The 22,647-nt window shown below is 44.6% G+C and overlaps 1 protein-coding gene across 2 annotated transcripts in view; it reads right to left on the bottom strand.

Moving 5' to 3' along the window:
* The window catches only part of TEAD1 (TEA domain transcription factor 1), a 145,997-nt gene extending 127,185 nt beyond the window's left edge, over positions 1 to 18,812 (bottom strand). Inside the window, exon 1 of one of the 2 annotated variants that reach the window (XM_042881882.1) lies at positions 18,773 to 18,812. The gene's annotated coding sequence lies outside the window, so the exon portion shown is untranslated. Of the gene's footprint in view, positions 1 to 18,233; positions 18,313 to 18,772 lie in introns of those variants that run through there. The other variant, XM_042881880.1, reaches the window with a different exon arrangement.
* Between the last annotated feature and the right edge of the window lie 3,835 nt (positions 18,813 to 22,647).

The following is a 22,647-nucleotide window of genomic DNA, read 5'->3' as shown; positions in this document are numbered from 1 at the left end:
AGAAATGAGGTCATTTTGGTCAACTGCCAAAATCAGCACATTTCCTCTTTTGGTTCTGGATGCTGCACCTACACACTCCATGATATGCAACAAGTGGTGAGACAGAGGTGCAGTCCCAGAAAAGACAAAAAAAAAAAAAAAAAAAGAAAAAATCCCAGATGACCCATGACCTCTTCCTGAGGATTTATTTAAAGTCCAGTCTAACCTTTCTAAAAATACACTGATACTGCAGAAATGTAAAGCCTTATCGAATTTAATAGACATACATGAGGAATGAAGCTTCTGGTTACATAGCTACTCAAACTTAGCAGATCAGGTTTAAAATTTGGTCTTCTCACAGGGCTTCAGTAAGACCCTTCCCTTGCCAAGGACCCTATCTTCTGCATGTCTTGTCTATTTAAGAACTACGTTTTCCTGAGTTAGGAACACGTTTTGACATCAAAGCAGAGTCTGAAACAATGTATTCCAGATGTTTTAATTGGGTCTCTTAATGCTAGCGCGGCACAAACAAATGGCAGTAGTAGTAATAATAATAATTACCTCCTAAGTCTTTATTTTCAAGTTAGTATCTGCCAAAAAATGTTAGAAAATTATTCTCACTGTGGCAACTACTCTATTTATGTGCATAATTTACAAGAAGCTCGTCTGAATAATTTGAATTTTTTATTAAGACTATTTTCTCATTTTCCATTGAGAAGCCTTCTTAGATACTGACTCACATTCGGCCTTGTAGGGAAGAGTGCCGAGCATTTGTTTTTCTTATGTCTCCAGTAGTTATGTGACTCCTGCATTAAGCTCAGCAAAGCCAAGCCTGAATAGGAACAAACTCAATTTAATTATTAAATACATTTCTAACTTTGCTGCGACTTTAAGAAATATATATCTTTCATGTGGGGTATTGGAAACATGCCAGGAAGATCTTAAAGAAAAACAACATAACAAACAACAACAGCAACAACAAAATCCACACCACTTAATCTAATTTTTTCTGCACCCCTTTTTCTTTCTGCCTTTCTCATAATAGGGTTAGGTGAATTCAAATCTACTGAGCCAGGCTGAGCTACTTTCGCTTCAGGTTTGTCAGAGAAAAGTTACTGGGGCATCATGCCAAGCTTTTCACTTTTGAGATAAATATGAGTTTCTTAGGTCGGTTTTGTAAGGGGCAAAGCAAGAGACTCATATACTTTGGCAATTCAACTGCAGATTTTACACTGTGGCAGCTGCAGCCGCTTCATTACAAACAACAGATCACTCTGAAGTCCTCTTAAGAAGTTTACAAAAGAGACAGTGTATGTATGTGACGTCCTGCTGCAGTGGTGCAGTCAGACAAATGGCCTTTGACTCTCACCTTCCGCATCACACAGATCCAAACCCAGTTCTAAACAAAGCAGAAATTTCATTTGCCTGCTCTTTTCCTGATGACAGTCCTCTCGTCTATGTGACGATCAGAGCCAAAGAACCAGCTTACTTTCCTTGGGAGGGTCAAATTGGCAGATGAACTATAGTGAGGAGAGGAAACATGTTAAGTATGAAAACATTCTCATAAGCCCTCACAGGAAAAGGATGTAGCTAACAACAAAAGAGAATACTGCGTTTCTCTGCCAAACCTTATTATACAAGATTATGCATTTCCCAAACTTATATTTATACCAGTTGAGTATTGGCAGTACTACATCTGGAGGAGCCATATTCCGAAATACCTCGCCTGCATTCTCCATATTATGTCAGCTCTGAAGGTTTCTTTCTGAGGTTAGCAGTAGCTACATGCATCACCACCCTACTTGACTCAGGATACCACAAGAGTGCTGGGACTTGCAGGGTGAAGCACTTCACTGCTACCTGACCAGTCCTCTAACAGATCCACCAAGGAACATCTCCAAGACCCATTGAGGCAAGGCTGTCAGCAATCTCCATTCACTAGATCCTCTCCTGCAGCATGGATGGCCCGGCCTCCTGTCGGGCACACTATTTGCAGCAGAATTGGAAGACCAGTTACTTAAGGTTTATCCTTCCTATTCCAGGCTTGTTCCAAGCACTTCTTCAATTTTGCAAAGCTGGCACAGTAAAGCCAACAAGCTGATAAAAGTACGGTGCGGGCATAGGTTTTAACTGCTTGTCTTTGCTTGGCTCAGTAGCCATATCATTTGTGGTTTCACTGAAAGGCTTCAGCTCTGACCATTCCAGACAAGCTTCCTAGTTTTCTGTACCTTTCTAGGGAACAATCAGAAGCAGATTTCTGGTAGGCTATTGCTGGTCCAAGTATTATTCCCAGAAACGCACCAGCCAGCAAGGACTGATTGAACTTCCCCACTTCGTACATCCATGGACTTGTCTGCCAAGTGGCTGGTAAGGCCGCACTGGGGATTTTCCCTCTGCACAGGATGCTGCAAAGACATTCATGCGCAGCCGGCAGCTTGCAGTTGGTGTCCAGTCATTGGACGGAATGCTCAGGCCAATACCTGTACTCAATTCTACGACTGGAAAAGGAGAAAGAAATGCTGCTAGCGGGTTGTTCTCAACAAAGGATCCAAGGGGCTCTGAAAGGTGCATTATCCTCATAGATCTGGAACTGCTGCGCACAATGAAAGTCTGTTAACGGTTGTAAAACACACCCAGAGATTTTATGTCCTAAATTATGTATATGATTGTTTTGCTTGTTTGCTGACTGTGAGCGTAGTGGGAAGTCGAAGTCACTGTTATTACACCTCTAACTGAGGATTTCTTAACTGTTGCTTAAATTAAAAAGAAAGATAAAGACAAGCCCTTAGAATAATATATCAAAAAGCTGCGATAATTCTGTGAGTGGCCTTCAGTACTGACTGGTAGCTTTTCTGGTCCTTCACGAGTTCCAACATGTCACTTCACAGAAGCAGCAGCTCTTCTGCAAGGACTGAGGTCTACGCATCAGTTTCAAAGCTTAAAAATGTTTTCTTTACATACATTTTCATAGTAAAGCACTTTATAACTATTACCCAATTATTGCTTACAGCATTAAGTAACAAAGTATTATTACTGCAATTTTACAGAAGGGAACAAATCATGAAATATGAAATACTTATGCTTGTGTTTGCGTAGGTTTTCTCATATTAATTAATTATGAGACTTAATTACACTCAATCTTACCATTCCAAGCCAATTACACAAATTTGTGTAAAGTGGAGAAGTAGAGAAACCTTTATCTCAGAGACAATCATTCATACTGACAGCACTTTCCACAAAGATATACAGAAAGGACTTCCCAAATATTAACTCATACATCCAATGCAACAAGATGGATTTTTCTCTAATGTTCCCCCACCCAACTACTCCAACACAAGCTAACAAAGAAACCAAAAAAACAAGCAAGTTCAAGTCACCAAGGTACAAGAGTTCTAATCCAGCAACATGAAACATGGGTTGGTAAGAGTCATCGCATACATGCACACTGCAAAATATTTAATATTTCTGTTTGTTTTGAATCTACAGTAATTTTGTTAGCTTTAGTCTACAGGAGAAACACTAAACATCTAAAACATCACTTTAGAAGTTACACAAAACAATCTATGAACACTTCTACATCCTATGCTGAAACGTTCATTCATGATTTCCCACAGTATGTACCCGCAGGGAATCACAACACGTCAATGCCTTCAACAGCAATAGCATTCCATGGGAAGCTGCTCCTTTTTGCAAGTCATGGTTCTTACAAGAATGGACTAATCCCAGGAAAAACAGCCTTTCTGTATTAACACGAACTGATTCTCCCAAAAACAGCACTCATTTGAGATCAAGAGCAGTTACTATCTTTGGAGTTTCCTCCAAAGAGATCTGTGAGTTCCAAGTACATCTACTTGATTAAAATTTGAGAGACATGGAACTGGCCAATATTTACCATAATTCTCAATCAGATATGTTTTAAATACACATTCTTCCTTATCCAGGCAAGCTCTGCTGCCTTCTTTGGTGGGTAAGCGATACTGCCATTAGACCATGGAGGACTGACTACAGGAAGAGATACAGGAGGCATTCAGAAGAATGACCTGAATTTCCATATCTAGTAACAACTTCCCCTCATCCCAGGAAACTCCTCCTTCCCCCTATTCAAAGGAGATGCCACCTGGCTCGGTTTAGGCACAAGGGGTGGATGGCCAGCCTCTTCCCCTGCAAGTCTTCATCGAGACACAGCTCTTTCCTCTGAATATATTGAAGACTAGAAGTCTTTCTTAGTGAGAATGGCTTACCGAAAATCTAGAAATGAACTACATATCCAGTTTGCCTAGTTTGGACCCCTTCCTTCAACCTTCCTAACAAACTCTTCCTGAGCAAGTTATAAATTGCAAGCATGAACCTACATCTATTATAGTATTGTTAAACCAATTATCAGCACAAATTTGGTGTTAATGACAGTCATGTGTTTTCCATTCTTCTAAGTCTAACCCCTCAGCTTAATTATTTTATTTAGTGTCTAGGGCATCAACACTTCCTACACAGCACCCGTCATCAGTCTAGCAATTAATTGCATACCACTGACCTTCAGAGAGCACCATGGAAATTTTATTACTGTACAATTCAATTACATTTCACATAACCCTGTTCCACAACCATGTTTTATTATTAAAAAATAAAACTGTGCTTAGAAAAAGGGTAGTTGAGCAAATCAGACTATTTATATAATTCACAAAAATAAAAAACATTTCACAAGGTCTGCAACATATACAGAAAGCTTTGCAGCCTTAATATGAGATGAACGTTACTAAGATTCACATTATAGACAAATGTGGAATGGAAAACATTCCCTGAGGTCATAATGGCAGCGTTACAAAGCATGCCATTTAAAAGCTATTCACCAACAATGTCCTTTTCCTTTTAGCCAGAACCCTACGGTGAAAATTCAGCTGAAGAAAGTCAATTAATTGAAATGGTGATTCCACAACTGAGGGACTGGAGGTGTATGATGAAACAGCTGCAGGAAAAGACTAGGCAATTCCATATAGTATTCAGAAGTAAAAAAAAAAATAAAAAAAAAAGGGCTAGCAGCCATGACCTAGGTCTCCTACCTTGGTGCTGACCTCTCTGCAAGTTTGCTGCTTTGAAGGGACTATAATCCTGCTTACATTCTGCATTAGTCTCTGCTCCTGTTCTAAAGAAAATGCTACAACTCAGCATATTTCTTCTACATTCAGGAGTCTCTCTGCTCCATTCCAAACCAAGTTTCACAGAATAAATAATAATTGCATGACTACTCTAATTTCAATCTGGCACGTTAATGTAAGAGCTAAAGTAAGTCAGGGCATGAAGACGGTCTCTCAGAATTGAGGCCTGCATCCAGAATGAAATAACTCATCGCACCCAGGATTTCAATGCAGGCCTGTAATTTCCCAGACTCCAGAGACCCAGCAGCTCCACACTAGCACACCAGTGGCAGGCCCAGAGGAACAAATGGGCTAGCACAGCAGCCAGCGTGGGCTTGCATGAGTGCCCTGAGAGACTCCCGTTTCGGTAGTTTCACCCATCCTTGTGCACTTTTCAGTCCTCCAAATTTCTTGCTGGAGGCAGTGAGCTGGCAACAAGTCCCATGCACCATGAGGTGAATCACCCATCCTCTAAAGTCAAAACCCAGAGAACGCCTAAAGATAACAGCAGAGTAAACCAAAGGTCACCAACAAGTGACCTATCAAGTCAAATGAGTGGGTATTGCATGGACTTTACAATCACACCACGTGAGTGCCTTACTTAATTTTCCACACGCAATGAAAAAGCTTTCTACCATAGAAAATTAGACAGCTGTATGAGGGCTGCTCCAAAAGTAGTGCCTCCTATTTTATGACATTGGCCACAACATCAGAGGTGGATGTTGGTGGTGTGTTGAACCATCCCACCAATATCCCACTCCATGTCGTTGCTGCATGACAGATGACAGCAGAGGGGCACTCTGAGCGGTGCCTGACATGAATGTGCAGATGAAGCAAAGGTGTGTCACTGAATTCCTCCGTTTGGAAAAATCTGCACCCACTGACATTCGCCAGTGCTTGCTGAATGTCTCCAAGAGACAACCAGTGGATGTGAGCATAGTGATCTGCTGGAGTAGGTTTTCTTAAGTACAGCATGCAGGCTCTTGTTCATTGCCGGAAAAAATGCACAGCTAATGGTGGTAACTATGTTGAAAACGTGTTTTGTAGCTGAGACTTTGCTCCACCAGTGTTACCTTGCTCTTTGTATCTGTTGCAGTTTCCATGCAAATAAATAAGAGACGTTACTTTCAGAGCGACCTATGCACATTACAGGCAATGCACTTAATCTCATCAAATCCCAGATAAAATTGGTTTTACTGTGTCAATCCTGTGACCTCCTTTAGGTAAGGACTTGTAAACTACACTGCCAATGATAGTGGGATTATCCAATAAACAGAACTCTTCCACAATGCTTTGCTTTAAAGAATTGCCTACATATTAAATGAATTGTGATTGAGGCAACTCACAGCTATACAGTATTGAGTTATTTTTGTTTCTCCTTTTTAAACAAAGTTCTTTTAAAAAAAACTCAGTTGAAATAATCAGTTTATTACTGCCTGCTTTTAATAGTCCTATTTTTTCAATAAAGCAGGGGAAATCTGAAGTGAAACCAGCTTCAATGAATAAAATATTTCATAACCAAATCCAGTTTGCCCTCCCCCCCCACAGTCACAAATGTATGCAGAACTTGAACAAGAGAAGAAATAGACATAAATTGATCCTACAAGAAAACACGCATCATTTTTATATCTCTTTTGCTACAGAAGCCTGGGTTACAAAGCAGACTGGCAAGTGCGCACATTACTGAGATGTCATGGCAAGGCTATGATTTGGAGACAACAGCGCTGCAGTTTGAAACTAAATTCAGAATTCCCATCAGTTTTGCCAAGACCAGTGTTTAGATATTCTTGAGACCTGATCACAGAATATACATACACACACACACACACACACACACACACATATATATACACTCCCTAAGCTATGGGTCCATGCACGTGCAAAGTGAATTAAACAGCATTACATGTTCTTTCTGACATGCTGTTGTCAGTCATTCAGAATACTATTTTTCTTGATGTGGATTTTTTTTTTTAATGGGACGAGAAAAAGTAAGAGTCTCAAGGATCAGAATACATCGGAAGCCAGGCAATACTGAATACATCCCTGTAACCATGAATACGTACACCAGCACAAGCACACACGCACATTAAGATTTAAGTATTTTGGAAAGCAGTCACAACAATAACAAAAAAAAAATAAAAGAACAATGAACAGGAAGACTCATTAATTTAGGACTTAAACAAGGCTCTCATTTGCATAGATCACTTACAGCAACAGCAATTCATGAAATTCTTCCATGAAAATTGTGCTATATTTTGTCTACAGTGACACATTCCTTGCAGATCACAGTGCCTTTCTCATCCTGCTAATAAGATAATCTGTTACATGAGGCTTACAAATCCATTTAAATTGATTTTAATTAACAAATCAATCACCAGCCACTGATGACTTGGTCTACAGACAGTAAGCAATTCAAAGCCCCAGGCCTCTAATTCCAAACCAAAATGCACATTAGAGCAACAGGACATCTCTCTGATCAATAGGAATAGAAAGATGTTGGGTTCATACACATTTGGAGAGTACAAACTTGATAAAAATGCATCTTTGGATCATACACATTACAATCCCCATGATCAGCTAGGAAAACAAGATTAAGTCATTTACTCTTCTTTACAAGTGAAACAAATCAAGTATGATCATAGCCTGCTTCTAAACTTTTAGATGCTTTTTCCATTTGAAACAGGTTTTTTGTTCTTTTATAGTCCGTTAACACTAAGTAACAGAAAACTGCACTTCTCATGGTCTCAAAGATGAACAATGACTTTTACACATGCTTTGATCCTGTGCAAATTTACTGCTATTCTCTGCTGCTAAGGTTGTCCTAAAAAAAAAAAAAAAAAAAAAAAAAAAAGCCTATCCCAAAAAGAACATCTTTGTTATTTCAGTAAGCTAATTATTGTAATCGTTGTTACTACAAGAAGTTAATTACAAAGTAGTAAGTTAAATCCACAATAGGTGGTGTGATGCTAAGCACTACAATCCCTGGAGCATCAGCATCTGGCTCCCTGCAGCAGAGAGAACACCTGAGCGAGGCTTCTCACTGTGCACACCAACAGCCAGTGCTTTAGCACAGCATCTGTTAATTAAAGATAGGTTTGGCATTTATGTGCTGCTGGTTAGACAGTTAAACTAACCAAACAATAAGTACAAGATACCAAACTATCTCCCACTGTATTTAAGAAAAACAGAAAGAGTTGAATACTTCCCAGTTGTAAACACATTAAGATCAACATTGTACCAAACCTGAATCCAGCCCAGTTAGCACAAGAAGGTAAATAGTAAATCCTCTTGAACAGATGTTGGAGAGTACAGGCACTCCACATTTAAAGAGACAGATTCTGCAGCCAACAATGCTTCACTGACACTGAGACAATCAATGTGTCCTTGATTATGAGGAGGCAAACAGTTTTCACTACAAAAAAGGAGACTGAAAAACAAATCATGTGTTTTTATTTTACAAGTTCCAAGTTTGGGTTGGGTTTTTTTCAAGCTCTCTTGGAGCATTGAAACAGAATAAAAATAGTTTGTTTCACAAGCACAAGACGAGTAGCTGCTAAATAAACACGTTAGATTTACTCCTATGCGTTCGGTTCTCATTGCCGTTACTGCTCAGGAGTTGGATGATACCACTGAAATAATGCTCTTTTCCCAGTAAACTGACTAGATGGGTTTCATCCAAGAACCGTGCCACAGAGCTCTCCCTCTATTTCATTCTCTGTGTAACACTGCTGGAAAATGTATTGCAGCACAGAACGTAGCATACGCCACTGTATCCTGACGCTCAAATCAAGACCACAGATTATAAACAGTTTCAGCAAATTGACTAGAGTGCCTTTGTTCCTCAGACATACATCTTCCTATTGCTTACAAAAGCAGCATATACTAACCACTAACACTGCCATAGCCAGTACTGGGAAAGGAAGTTATTGAAGCCTGGATTTCCTGCTTTCAGCTGAAGCCAAGAACTGTGAGGCTTGCAGTGGTTTCAGGAACTGACTCATCTAATGATTCATGGATAAGATACTGGTTTTAATATATTTCTGATCATAAGACTCAAACTTCAAAAACAGCAATGCTTAGTTTTTATTTCAAAGTTTAAAAAGTACATAAATCAAGAAAACAAATACTATCACGGGACACACTGGCTAATAATTGTAAGTGTGCTTTACGACACACTCCATATTTAAAAAGGAGCACGTTAAAATTCCTGGAAATTCATTTCAAGAGAACGCTGACAGCGAGTTCAACCCAGTGTTAAAAAAAGCAAGGATTCTTCTTGCAATCCTGACACCTCTAAGCTTCAGGTTGGGGACAAGTGAGATACCAATTGCATTTTTAACTATACCTAGAGATGCAGCTGTATCTACTGCCATATTCATCAAGGCATCCTAGAGCCACTGTTATAAATGCACATGGTTTCTTTAATTATGCATAAAGAGTTCCAGCAGAAGCTCATCTGCTAACAATACATTTGGATGCCCAAAACAAGAGTTGTTCTGTTTCGAGGATGACCAGAGCTGCAGGGCTCAAGCTTAACGCAGTGGCTAACAGGATCTTAAATCCTCATCAACACACACATTTGGTGATATCTTGGAGTTTACAACCAGACATTTTCACACAGCTAGTTGGTCCCCAGGGAAGCGTGCCCTCCAGTGTATCCAAACGCTTTTTGCCCACAACACAAATCTCATCAGTATGCTGTAACTTGAACTGCCAGGCTCTTGTGCCGAAAAACATGGCTTGAGATGGAAGCTTAGCTCTGTTAGTCTCATGTATGGAAAAGTACTGGTTTACTTTTTAATTTCTGAGTGGCACTCTGCAGCTCCTCACCCAGCATGCACACAGGGCAGCTGGGGGGAATGCTTGCATTGCTGTACTTCACCATGCACACAACTAGCGCACGCACAAAAAAAGAAACAAAAATGCATGTTGCTTGGAGGAAAGAAAAAAAAGACAGAGAGAGAAAGCAGTTAAAACAGTTGACAAGAAAAGGCCAAAGTGCGCTCAGTGGCTGGCAGTCATTTTATGGCTATAGTCCTACAGCAGATTTACTTAGATGACGTCAGTGGCTCCAATCCAGCTTTTCTTTGGTAGCATTTACCACTTGCCTCTTGAAGCCTCCACTATGCTACAGAGCAGTAGACCATAATCAAAATTCCCTTTGTGAAATAGAGTTTACCTCAGGGCACAGAGGCATTGCTAGCTGAATTGCAGGCTCTTCACCCTGTACTGCATGCCCAGAAATAAATAACCTACAATACTGTACTTTCCTTAATACAGAAGAACCATTAAAAGCAGCCTGCTACCTAAAAAAAGGCTTCTTTAATTTGTTTCCAAAATCTGTGAGGCCAGAATATTAGTCCATTTTCCAGGCAACCAAGAACTTTGATAATTCTATTATCCTTTTTTGTATTGTTTTTAGATATTTGGGGAGATTGAGTTGTTTATGAGTCATTTTTTCCACCAACAAGAAAACATTACTAACATTGAAAGCTAAATTGAATTGGCATAGGAAGCTGCATATTTTATAACTGCTTATCTACAACTGCTAGGTAAGCATATAGTAAATATGCCAAGAAGCAGAAAAAGAAATTACTGTACATAAATAACAGCAAGTGGAAAGGCAAAAAAATATCCATTATTTGGAGTTATGAAATTCCAGTCACAAAACAATGACTGGAACCAATGAGAGGTTAGGAAAGCCAAGTCAAGCAGATATCAAATCAGCCAAAACTTCACAAGCACTGGAGTTTAATAAAAAATAAAATAAATCAAACCATATGAAAGATGCACCCCATAGTACTAAATAAATATAGATTTGGTACGTTTTAATGGCCTCATCAGTCCAAAGATGCCCACATTCACTATATGCAATACCAAGATAATCTAATGGACCAACGATCACCTTTCACTGTCAATGCTTAGAAACAACTCACAGGAAGATGTGCAAATGCCTCACAGAGAACTGGAATTCTCAGTACTTCTTTCCCTTGCCTCTTGGATTTCTTTTCCCCCAAAACCACACTACAGTGAGAGACTGCACATCTAACTTGCACTAAGCTGAAGACAAGAACTGCTATTGACATCCAACTGTACCTGCCTACAAAACACACCTGAACCTTAAATCTGAACTTAAGACATTCAAAATTTTTTTTAGGTGATCCCCAACCCAGCTCTAAACAGACAGATGCTAGCACATCCATCCTGGAGAGGAACTATGAGCCTCTCTTAGCAGCCTGGGATGCCAAGCCACAGGCAGAAAATCTTTCTTGCTTTCTGACAGCAACCATGTCAACGTGGTTCTTGCTTCATGTCAGCAAACAGAATCAGAAGGTGACTGTAAGAAGACTCTCTCTTCCTTGAGAGACAATTTGTCCCTTTTATTGGTCACCAAGAACCCTGAACAGGAAAGCCGTACAATCCCAAGTGGTCTTTTCTTCCTACAAGACAGGGTGAAGAAGCAGAGGGGGAGACTGATATGGGCATAGAGATGTGACAGCAAGCCCACATAAGTAACTGTAAAAAGTTGGACAGACTATAAAAAGGGTCTGGCAAGGTGGAGAAGGAAACAAAAACCTTCCACTGTGTGCAGGAAGGAGAACCGCATTGAGGGCTGCCCGGGAGCAAGGAAGTGACTGCACACTCAAGGACAGAGGGGTGCACAAACAACTGAAGAAGACAGATGTGGTGCCCTGTAAGGGACAACAAGACAGAGCCTGCATGGCAGAAGACAAAGAAGAATGTGCAGCAAGGCCAAAGAGCAGCATGGACAGACCCAACCTACCCTGAGGACACCACTGCAGCACTGACTGGAAATCTGCATTTCTATTTTGAGCTTTTTTCCCATGACAAAATTATTACAGCCAAAGGAGTTAAGGGAGGCAGGGAGAGAAGGGAGGGGGGAAGGGGAAGGTGAAAAATGAAAGAACGCCCACTGAGCCTTGGAGGCTTCCACTAGGCCTCCAGTTGGCTGTGAAATGAACTGAAATTAAAAAGTAAAATAAAATTGAAGATTACTATAGTAGGCACCAGATATAGGGATGCAACTCCTCATTAAGGTTAATTTGTTGAAAGAATAAAATGAAATCCACAATGTGGAAAACACAGCTGTTTGCAGAGATTTGTTTTTTGTTTTGTTTTGTTTTTTTAAGCTGTAAAACAGCTCTGGGACAAAAAGTACATATACATAATGGTAGGACATTAAATATGGGTGAGATTTCCTGTGTCATTAATAAATATTTGTCTCCAAACATTGTATTTTTGATGGAGATACATATAACAGATGCTTTGATCCATTAAACCTCTATGAATTTACCTTTTCTTCCGAAGTCTGTCTCGATGTTTTCTTCCCCTTAAAACCAAAGTGTCATTCCTGAACTACAGTCTCCCAGCAGAAAGACAACCATGTGAAAAACACGTCAGCTAATTGCAGAAATAAGCATCACTGTTCAGGGCACCATGAGGTGAATGAAAGGAAAGAGATTCCACCAAGGGAATAACCGCGATGCCTACAATGCTGAGGCATAATTTGGCTCCAAAAATACCCAAGGCCATACCGGTTGGTGATTCAAACATGAAGCATATCAAAACGGTACCGATAAGCTAAATTAACAGATAGCTTATCTGACGCATATACTAGCCATATGGTGCCACAACTTCTGTTGCCTGTTGCTGGCATAACAATAGGCTACTGCAGTCTTAGACTGGAAGCACGATTTGACAAACTGTCAACAGCATTTTTATTTTTTTTGCAGAGCTCCGGGGCAATGGCACACTCATCTATTTGCATTTATTTTTTTTTTTTTTAAACAGGTGAACAAAGAGTAAACCAGATGTCAACTTTAGAAATCGAGCTGTCTGCTTTGGGAGATTTAACAGCGGCAGGCATACTGCTACAGCTCAAATCTAGACAATGAGCTTTTCTAAAAACACTCTGGCCTAGGGGAGTGGCTATTTAAAACACTTGGCTTCTTTTATTTCAGTACTATGGAAGTGAATTCTGCTCTTAAGTGCCAGCTCAAATGAAGTCATTTTGTTTCACTGGGGCTTTCTTTGCATTTTGGAAATGTAGCACGCACTGTAGTAAGGGAAAAAGACAAGCATGAGAAAAAAAAAAAATCTGATTATTTTTCGGCTGGAAGACAGGAAACACGGGGAAAAGAAAAAGGAAAAAACAACTAACGATTGGATCGCAGGAAAAAATATCTGTGAAACGAAAATTCAAGTGTGAGTTAAACGAAAGCTATCTTCCCCTCATTTAAAACTAAAAACAACTTGTGAAAGCTTTATAAAGAACTGGTATTTATCTGGTATTTACAACTCCTTCCATCTCCAGGAAGGCAAGATGTCAATACTGACAGATAAGGAAGATTTGTAGTAGGGCTTTAATACGGTACAGAAACACCATTGGTTAATACCAGAAGAATCGTGACATTTTTCCTCTTGCTTCATTTAAGCAAATAAAATCTTTGTTACCTACATACTACATTAAAAAAAAAGAAGAATTGCGCTAACAATATAGCAACCCTCTCAAATATTTGGAAAAAGGCAACATAGAATTGTCAATGGATATATCGAGACGGCATTCTGTTTTGCAAAGATGGTTTTAGTTGTGTTCTGCAGGACTGTGAAAGGCAGAACGGGGAAAATATAGTTCTAATAGCATGCTCTGCTTTGATAGGCAGTTATGGGAACAGATTTCTTTTCCGAGTTAGACCCAGCTAAGGACATAGCATTTTTAGATTATCTTTTCAAATTGTTCTTGAACATTCTGTTTAAAAAAAAAACAAAACAAACAACAAAAAAAAACAAAAAAAAAAAAAAACCCAACCTCCTTTCATGTTAAGTTGAGATTGCACTTGAACTCTTTCCAAAAGCCAGAGCTGTACTGAATTATGATAATTAGAAAGCTGTGCACATAAAAGGCAGCACAGTTGATGCATTTAAAAAAGTTCATGCCAGAGAATATAAGTTCAATATGTTCTCACATAATTAACATTTCCCATCATTAGCAGCAGTTTTCAGTTTATGTATCTGTAAAAACAACAGCACTCGTCATTGTTTCAGATTCCCAGTCAATAGCGCTTTAATAGCTGCACACACAGTCCCGGGCCGGCCTCCCTTCCCCCAGTCTCACACTCTACCTTCTGACCCGCCAGCACTCGGCCTATCTGCGACTCACAGCTTCAGAGATGGCCGCTGTGAGGGCCACAAAGCTCAGCGGGCAGCTCAGAAAGGTGCAGCGGGAGGAATCGCACCGTTTTGCTACACAACGGCTAGGAGACAAAGAAGGACAAGCTGTAGGTGCGCTTTCCATGGGCCAGGCGCCAACCCAACGTGCTTGACGAAGCAGGACGTGGGGCTGCAGCCATGCCCCAACTGGGTGAGTGCCTAACGACCCCTCGCGAGCTCTGTGGATTCTCCACGCGTTCTTGATGGACGTGCAGAAGGCCAGCTAACAAGGAAGGGCCCGCGCACATGGCGGGCTGCTCACTGAGACGTTCATGCGCTTCCTCAGCAAGAGGCCCCACATTCACTACTGGGAAGCAGACCCTGGCACATTACCTCCTTCCCCTCCGCTCTTCGCTCAGTGAGTATGAAAATGAATGCAGTTCTGGAGCAACTTTAATAACTAGAGATAGCATACAAGTTGTCGAATGCACATCGACGCAGAGAGCCACAAGGGGCACACCAACAGCATGGCAATCCCCATGGCAGCACCGCCATTTCACACTGCAACCAGGCCTGGCGTAGGACACATCCTGCCTCAGCTCTGTGCGACACAGCACAGGCAGGTTTCACGCTGGTGCCTCAAAGGACTGCAACCTGCAACTTCTCACTCTTAGGCTTTGGAAACGAGCAACCATTAAAACACAACAGAGCATTATTCCAGGAAATATTACTCCATCCCTGTTCCATGTGCAAAAACCAAAAGGAGCTCTGTGCAAGAACAGAGAGCAAGAAATGGACATAAAGTGGGAATTTATTGCCGAGATTTTTCTTCTAAAAAGAAAAATCTTTGGGTGGCTAGGAGTCGGCGGGCATTACAATAAATAGCACCGTCCATCCATATATCGCAGGATACAATGTAAATTATGCAGTGCTTGTATAAACTGCCGCACAGCCCCCCAGCACTTACTCTCAGGGAGATCGTTTACCTCCTAAGAGCTCTAAAATTTTGATTTAACTTTTTTTGCAACAGTAAATAATCGTAGCTCAGGAATACACAACAGCCGGGCACTACTGGTGAGGTGCTGCACGGGGACAAAGCAGTAATTAAATCTCAGCTCCCAGAAAGCAGCAGCTACTGTTTCTCTCGTGTTTTAAAGCAGCTCCTTCCGAAGAGAATTTCAACATGATGTCTAAAGGGCCAATTTGCACCCCGACTACAGCCAACTCAGTGCCTTCTGCATGAAGTCAAAGTGCTAGCCGGCACTCGCAGCAGGCAGCCCCAAGCAGCCAGCCTGCACCTCGTGTGTGCACATGCTGTAAGAGTACAAATGGAACCAGCAACAAACTTATAACAGAATCGTGCCTGTAAGCTTCAGATACATCAGAAGTGAGACAGCAAACAAGCCCCCTTACCAAAACTTGAGGAAAGCACGTAGATGGGATTTGATACTTTTTAAAATCAAAGATGCAGAACAGCAGCCATGTCCTTCTTTAGGCATCAAATATCATGCTAACCATGTACATAAAGCATACACTGTAAATATCTTCGTATTTGATCCCGTGAATGTTTATTTGTATGAGTCATCTCTGTCACTTTAACCTGAGGAAGGATTGGATCGAACAAATCTTTGCTTTCTGAGGTAAGGGCGATCACTTCAGAATGACGGGCAGTTTTTAAACCATCTCTGCTAAGATACAACAGGAACATTAACTTCAACAAGAAGGAGTGGATGGAAAAACAGAGATGCGCGCGTGTATTCTGAAGATATCTCACAGACACACACTCAGAACCGTACGCAGTATCTTCGTGTTTCAGAAACAATCTTCTCATAAAATCAGGTTACTTCTACTAAAGTTGTTCCAACAGCGTAGCCATGCTAGTTACACATTAAAAACTACAGTTATGTCATAACACACAATTACATATTTTTACCTTTCGGTTTTTATTAAACAAAACATGCCAGAATGTCTCTGAAGCTCCAGAAGCCCTTCTCACACTTGTGCCTGCACTATATCTTTAACGTTTGCTGACAGCGTTATCTTCGCGGGTCATTTAAAAAGAAGGAGGAATCCTTTCTTCCTCTGCATGTGACTTAACCGAGCTTAACTTTTTCAGGCGTGGCCAAACAAAGCCTGAAAACCGCTTGAGCAGTACCCAACAGCAGGGCACCATCCAGCACCCCCACCACCAAGCCACTTACAAGTTACCCTAGGCACATCACAACGCACTATCTTTTCTCAGCTGGAGACTCACGAGGGTCTGGCTCATAATTAAGTTTCTGCTGCTTTTTTTTAACAAAACAGCTTTAAAAATAAAATAAAATAAAATAAAATAAAAACTCCTTTAAGTAGAGGCTGTCTTTATTAAGACTCATATCAAATCAACATTTTTCCCCTGCTTTTCTGCTCACATACATTCCGCTCAGCACTGAATATAAAACCATAATTCCACTCGAGAGCTGTTGCCAGACTCTCCTGTGTGCAGAAGCAAATGAGATTTACTTCACCAAAGCAGTGCATGTAAAAATCGATGCTCAGAATACAACTAACATGTGCTCAGCAGCAAAGTATTTCCCAAAAAGTATTTCTGGACTTCTAAGAAGGAAAACAAAAAGAAATCATTAGCAGCCAGAATTTCTGCTCAGTCAAATGATAGAAAGCTGCAGCAGACACAGCACAGTTCCCCTATGGAGCTAACAGCATGTAGCGCCGTGTGAAAAGGCACTGTTTGGGCACAGGGGCAGAAAGTAAATGCGGCCTGAAAGCTGACCTTTGGTCAAAATCACTTCACAAAGTCGATTTTAAGAAGTTTTGAGCTTAGAATGGAATCCACACACAAAACGTTCCATTCTGCGCTTTTAGGAACATTCACTGTATTAATTCCTGCATTTCTGTTCCCAAATAAAGCACGCGCCCACACGGATAACTACGCACACACACAAACACGCCACCCCCCCAACAAGTAATTTAATCTACAGGTTTGTGTCATTCTTGATAGCCCCGTCTTACAGCGGTATAACCCAATCTCCCTGTAACGGTATTCCCCAGCTATTTATAGAGACAGAACGCACCGCGCATCACACACACGTTCCCTCTCCGAGATCGTACATTAATTTCAATTAAGCCCTTAACGTAACTGTAACCACGCTCGTTTCCGCACTCGGCTGCAGGTACCGCCCGGCCGAGCGTTCCCTACGAGCTGCCATCCCGCAGCGCTTCGCGCTGCAAACGCTCAGCGCGCCACGACAACGCCGGGAGCATTGACCGGCGCTCGGCCGCCCGCCTCCCAACGTCCCGCTATCCGCTCGCCCAGCTCCGTCAGACCGCTAACCAGCCAACTTTATCGGCGCCGAGAGAAAGCAAACAGGCTCCCGCTCGGCGGCACTACGGCCGCGTCGGCACGCGGCCGCCCCAGGGCTCGGCCGCGTGGCTTCCCGTCGGGAACGGCGACGACCCGCGCCCTCGGCCTCGCCCCGGGCGGCAGCGCCGGAACCCCGGGAGTGCGGGAGGCTCCGGGGCCGCTCCTCGCTTCCGCTATCTAAGTCGGCCGCCGGTTTCTCACAAGTTAGCAGCATTCCCGAGGAACGCGGCCGGCCGCCGTTTCATTGTTTCCGAAGTACTTCGACCCCGTACCGGCGCAGCCTGACCGCGTTCCGGGCGGAGAAAGCGCGGCCGGGGAGCGCCGGGCCGAGGCGGGAACGCGACTCGGTAACGGCGGGGAGCTCCGCCGAGCCCTCTCCGACCCAACCCTCCCCGCCGCCTTCGTTCGGCCGCCGAGGGGCCATTCCGTCCCGTCTCTGCCACAGAAGCCGCGCCGTCCAACTTTTCCCTCCCCCTTGGAAGCGCACTTCCTTTGAACGCGCTCCGTCTGCGAACAAAGGCGGCCCGGCCCGGCCCCTCCGCAGCTCCCGGCACAGCCGCCCCGCGGGTCGCGCTCCGCGCCGCTCCTACCGGGAGCAACTTTTCCGGGCACGGCCTCCTCGGCGCTGCCGCGACCGCGACTTTGTCTTTTTTGGATACAACGTTTCTGCTGACTCCCGAAAATTTTCCACTCGAACGTACGACGAAGCGGCGGCGGCGGTGGAGGAGACGCGGCGGCGAGAGCGGCATCGCTGCCTCCATCCCCGAGGGGCTCCGCGGCCGGGGGCTGCGGAGCGCGAGCCGCCAACTTCTCGCGGATAAATAGGTGCAAAGCGGCACGGAGCGGTGCGAAGCGGCGGTGTGCGTGTGTGTGTGCGTGTGTGTGTGTGTGCGTGTGCGCCGCTGGCGCGCGGTGACTCAGGCGCTAAGTGCGGGCGGCAGCCGCCTGTTGCAGCTCCGGCCGCGGCCCCGCGGCGGCACGAACTCGGCGGGACGCAACTTCTGCCCCCGCGCGCGGCGGCCCCCGCCCGCCTCCCTTCCTCCCTTCTTCCCTCCCTCCCTCGCGCCCGCCCGGCACCTGCGGGGCGCCGGCCCCCCGCACCGCGCCGCGCCGCCCCGGCCCCGCTTACCTCCGCGCACCGCCGGCGAACTTCGCCCGCCGCCCCCCGGGCCGCCCCGGCCGTCCGCGGCCCCGCGCCTGTTTTTTGATCCGCCGCTCGGCTATTTATACCGCGGCGGTAGGTGGCCGCGGGCCGGCGGACGGAGCCCTCGGAGGCTGAGTTGCTGCCCGGCCGGCGGCGGGGCGGGCCGGGCTCCCGGCCGGGCTGCGCGGCGCCAGCGATGCGAAGAATGCGCGGAATGAGGGGAGGAATGAAATGAACGCGGGAGCGGGGCGGCCGCGGGGCGGAGCGCGGCCCGCCGCCCCCTGCGGCCGCGGGCGGGAGGGAGGCGGGCGGGGCGGCGGGCGGGGCCTCCGCGAGAGCTGACCTCATAGGGGAGCCCGCGGGAGGGGCGGGCGGTGCTGCGCGCTGCTGCGCGCCGGGGGCCCCTGCTGGGGTGTGCAACAGGTCCTGCAACTGCGTGTTCCACGGCGTGCCGTGCTGTTGGAGCGACAGGTCCCGCGACGCCGTGCGAGGGAGGGAGGTCCTGCAGTGCGGAGTGCCGTGCAGTGCCACGGCGGTCCTGCAGTGCTGTGCATTGGAAGCCCTACGAGAGGTCCTGCAGTGAGGGTCCTAAAAAGCCGTGTGCAACATTGCACAAGAGTCCTCCAAAGGGGTCTGTGATGCTCTGCACCCGTGGCCCTGCACAGGAGTTCACAGTGCTATGCAACTCTGTACGGTTTTGTAATGGACTTGCAGTGGGGTTGGCAAGGGAGTGTGCAGTGGGGCCTGGAATGGGATTGCAGCGGCGGTCTCAAACATTTTGCAACGGATTATTGCACTGAAGGTCTGCAATGCCCACAAGAGCTGACCATGCTTTGAGCCCTGGTAGTAGCGCAAATCCGCCAACCCTCTCCAGGTGAGGCACAAAGGCTGCTGCTCAGCCAGGCCTCTGCCAGGCCCTGAAGCTCCAACCCATGCCCCAGGGTTTCCTGTATCTCCAGGGCCTGGCTGAGCTCTGCTGCTCAAAGTAGCAGGGCAGGAAGGCTTCATGCACATCCCAGCCTCAGCCACACCAGACAGAGAGTGGCCACCGGTCACAACCCCTCCCCCAGCCTGGCCTCGGTGCCAGGTGCTATGCTGAACCTTCTGCACCACTCCAGCTGTGAGCCTAACTGCCATGAGCCTGTCAATATACTTCCCACATCTGCACCAGCCATGCCCCAGAAATGCTCCTGAGCATTATTACAAGGCACGTCCCCTCCTGATAACAATCTGATAACCTCACGGAAATAATCACTGTGCTGGCACAGCTGTCGTGCCTGGGAAAACTTGTATTTGCATAAGCAAAAGGGATAACTGGACACCTCCGTGCCTGTTTGTCAAATAAATTGCCTATTTTGATGTGCAAACATACATTTCTATCATTTCTACCCATGTTGGAAAGTTTGCCCGGCAGGAAAAGCGCTCGTAGAGATGGCAGGAAAACCACACGATAGCCACAGCAGCACCATGTGTGGGTGCCATTGGGCAGCAATAACACACTCACACCACAGGTGGCCTCACAGCGCACCCTGGCAAGGGCTGGCAGAGCTCACAGCACGTACTCTGCCTGCTACTTGTGTATGATATCATAAAAAGATGCCCACTGTGTCTGCAAACAGCACAGACGTGCTTGTTCTGTGCTCCACCAGCAGCAGTCTCATAGGGCAGCCGTGCTGGTAGCAACCATCATGTTAGCCCATGACTGATCCAAGACAGACTCTTGAAAATGGGCCACTCGTCTTGCAGCTCACATAGAAGCTGCAATTCTTGTTTTTACTTTTGTGTACCAGGAATGGCATGCATTATGGGCCATGCAGGAAGTTGCAGAGTTCCCACTAATCGCACTAATGCTACCCTATGGAAATCTCCTTAAACCCAGCCCTATAGAAACAGTGCACAGCAAGGAATAATATCAAGCAAAGTCAAAGTTTGAGCAGGTGTTGGTCAAAGAACTGGGAGAGCAGAAGAAAGAACATGGTTTGGGCTGTTCTTTTCCCCCTGCCGTTCCATGGTGGCTGAAAAATTTCTTTTGAAAAGCCAACTATTATAAACCCCCTCATATACACATAGAAATGGTTTTTGCTCTTTTCCTCCTCCTTTCCAAACAACTCTAACGCTACTGTCTAGTAAGTATCTAAGTGCCTCCATAACTTGTAGTTCAATCACCGTGCATAAATCCATAGGAAAGTCACAGTCTTCTGAGTGTACCCAAACCATACCAACTCTGTTCCAAAGCCAGAGCAGACAAACAAGACAAAACATTACTCCTCCTGAAAAACCACAGATTTCTTAATGCATGTCAGCAGACTTAAACTGGAGATAAAACTCAGTCCACTACGTTTACTGCGTGCACAGAAATGTGGAAGCACTTTATACAAACAGGATTTTTTTTCCAAGATGCCTGTAACCGAAGTGCCAGTACTGCCTCCAGCTTCTATGCCTGTGCAAAACCCACCATCTACCACAGCTCTGTGCACAGAGGTGGAGAACGGCAGGTTTGGAGGATAATGGACAAACAGAGTTTGAAAACATCTTACCTTTAGCAGCTCTTGCAACGGATGAACATTTGTTTGATTATGCCCTCCTAGTGGAAAATAAAAACACAGTTTGTTTCTTCGCCCATTGTTGTGGATAAACATGAACAGAACTTAGCCCAGTTGTAGCTGTTTGTCCATATCTGCAGACCAACAGCTTTGTAGCTCTTTTGCCATTCAGACCTCTTTCAAGAGGAATAATTATGTTTGCCTGCTGCCTGCATATTTTGTTGTTAGCTGTGAGCAGCTGGGACAGCTCACAAAACTCTGATTAGTTCTGACTCAAACTCTGCACACAGGTGTTCTCACAGGCAGCAAGGTGCTCAGGGAAGAATGAGGGTCACCCATTCGCACTATGTAAAAGCTCATCCGCAATCCGCAGTTCCCACGTGAAATCCTTGCCCTGACAGGTAACTGTACCATTAAACTGCAAAACCTGAGGCCAAGATGGACAGCAAAGCAATGTGGGGACTGGCATGGCAATGTAGGGAATGGCACAGGCTGAGTGTGAGCCTGGAGACCTCCAGAAATAAACAACAGCTTCTGAAAACCGAGGCAGGGAAACTCTGACAAGTATCAATCTTCCTTGCAAGAGGCTCATATATCCTGTGGGCTGTCATTTCACATCATACCAAACCAGAACAACAGTGGCTTTGAAACATACATACCTGGAATCCCAGTGCATTTCCAGCAGAAGAAAGTCATGTACTGCGGAGACAGAGGTCTGTGTGCTCTGACAGAAGATGAGCGAGGAGGGACGGGTTGGTGTCCTGCAGCCTCTGCCTTTGTGTCAGCAAGGGGTCCTTCAGAGTCTTTGTAGATGAAGGAAGAAGGGATACTGGAGGCACGTTTGTGCGCAGAGAGCTTGCTCTGGTGAAGCTGCCTGCCTCTGGGTGTTGATGAATGGCTTCTTCAGGCACACAGGTGCGCTGAGAATTACAAAAGCTGAAGAAAACAAAAGGACGTAGGGACATGCCTGAACAGGGACATTTCCTGGGGACAAATGCTTATCTTGGCTAGCAAAGAGAATTACAAGTGTGGAATACAGGAATGTAGATTAAGACAGAGAAAGAATGAGCTTCAAGAGGGCATCAATGCAAAGGCTTCAAGGAACAAGTGTGGGGAAAGAGACACGGAAAAGAGAAGGAAGAGGGGGAGAAATATTTGCACCTATCAAAGGAAAGCAGAAAGAATAAAAAGAAAGTGAAAATAAAAGGGATATTAATGGAGAAACCTGACAAAGGAAAGGAGTAAACAGGAAAGCCCTGGGAGGGGAGTAGGGGGAGTCTGTAGTGTAGGAGAAGAAAGTAGGAAACAGCAGCAGTA

This window comes from Lagopus leucura, unplaced genomic scaffold (assembly GCF_019238085.1).
Source record: "Lagopus leucura isolate 7727_CA_CO unplaced genomic scaffold, USGS_WTPT01 Super-Scaffold_100033, whole genome shotgun sequence".
NCBI lineage: Eukaryota > Metazoa > Chordata > Aves > Galliformes > Phasianidae > Lagopus > Lagopus leucura.
The sequence above is the reverse complement of the archived record's forward strand: the minus strand, read 5'-3'. Positions and strand labels throughout refer to the sequence as shown.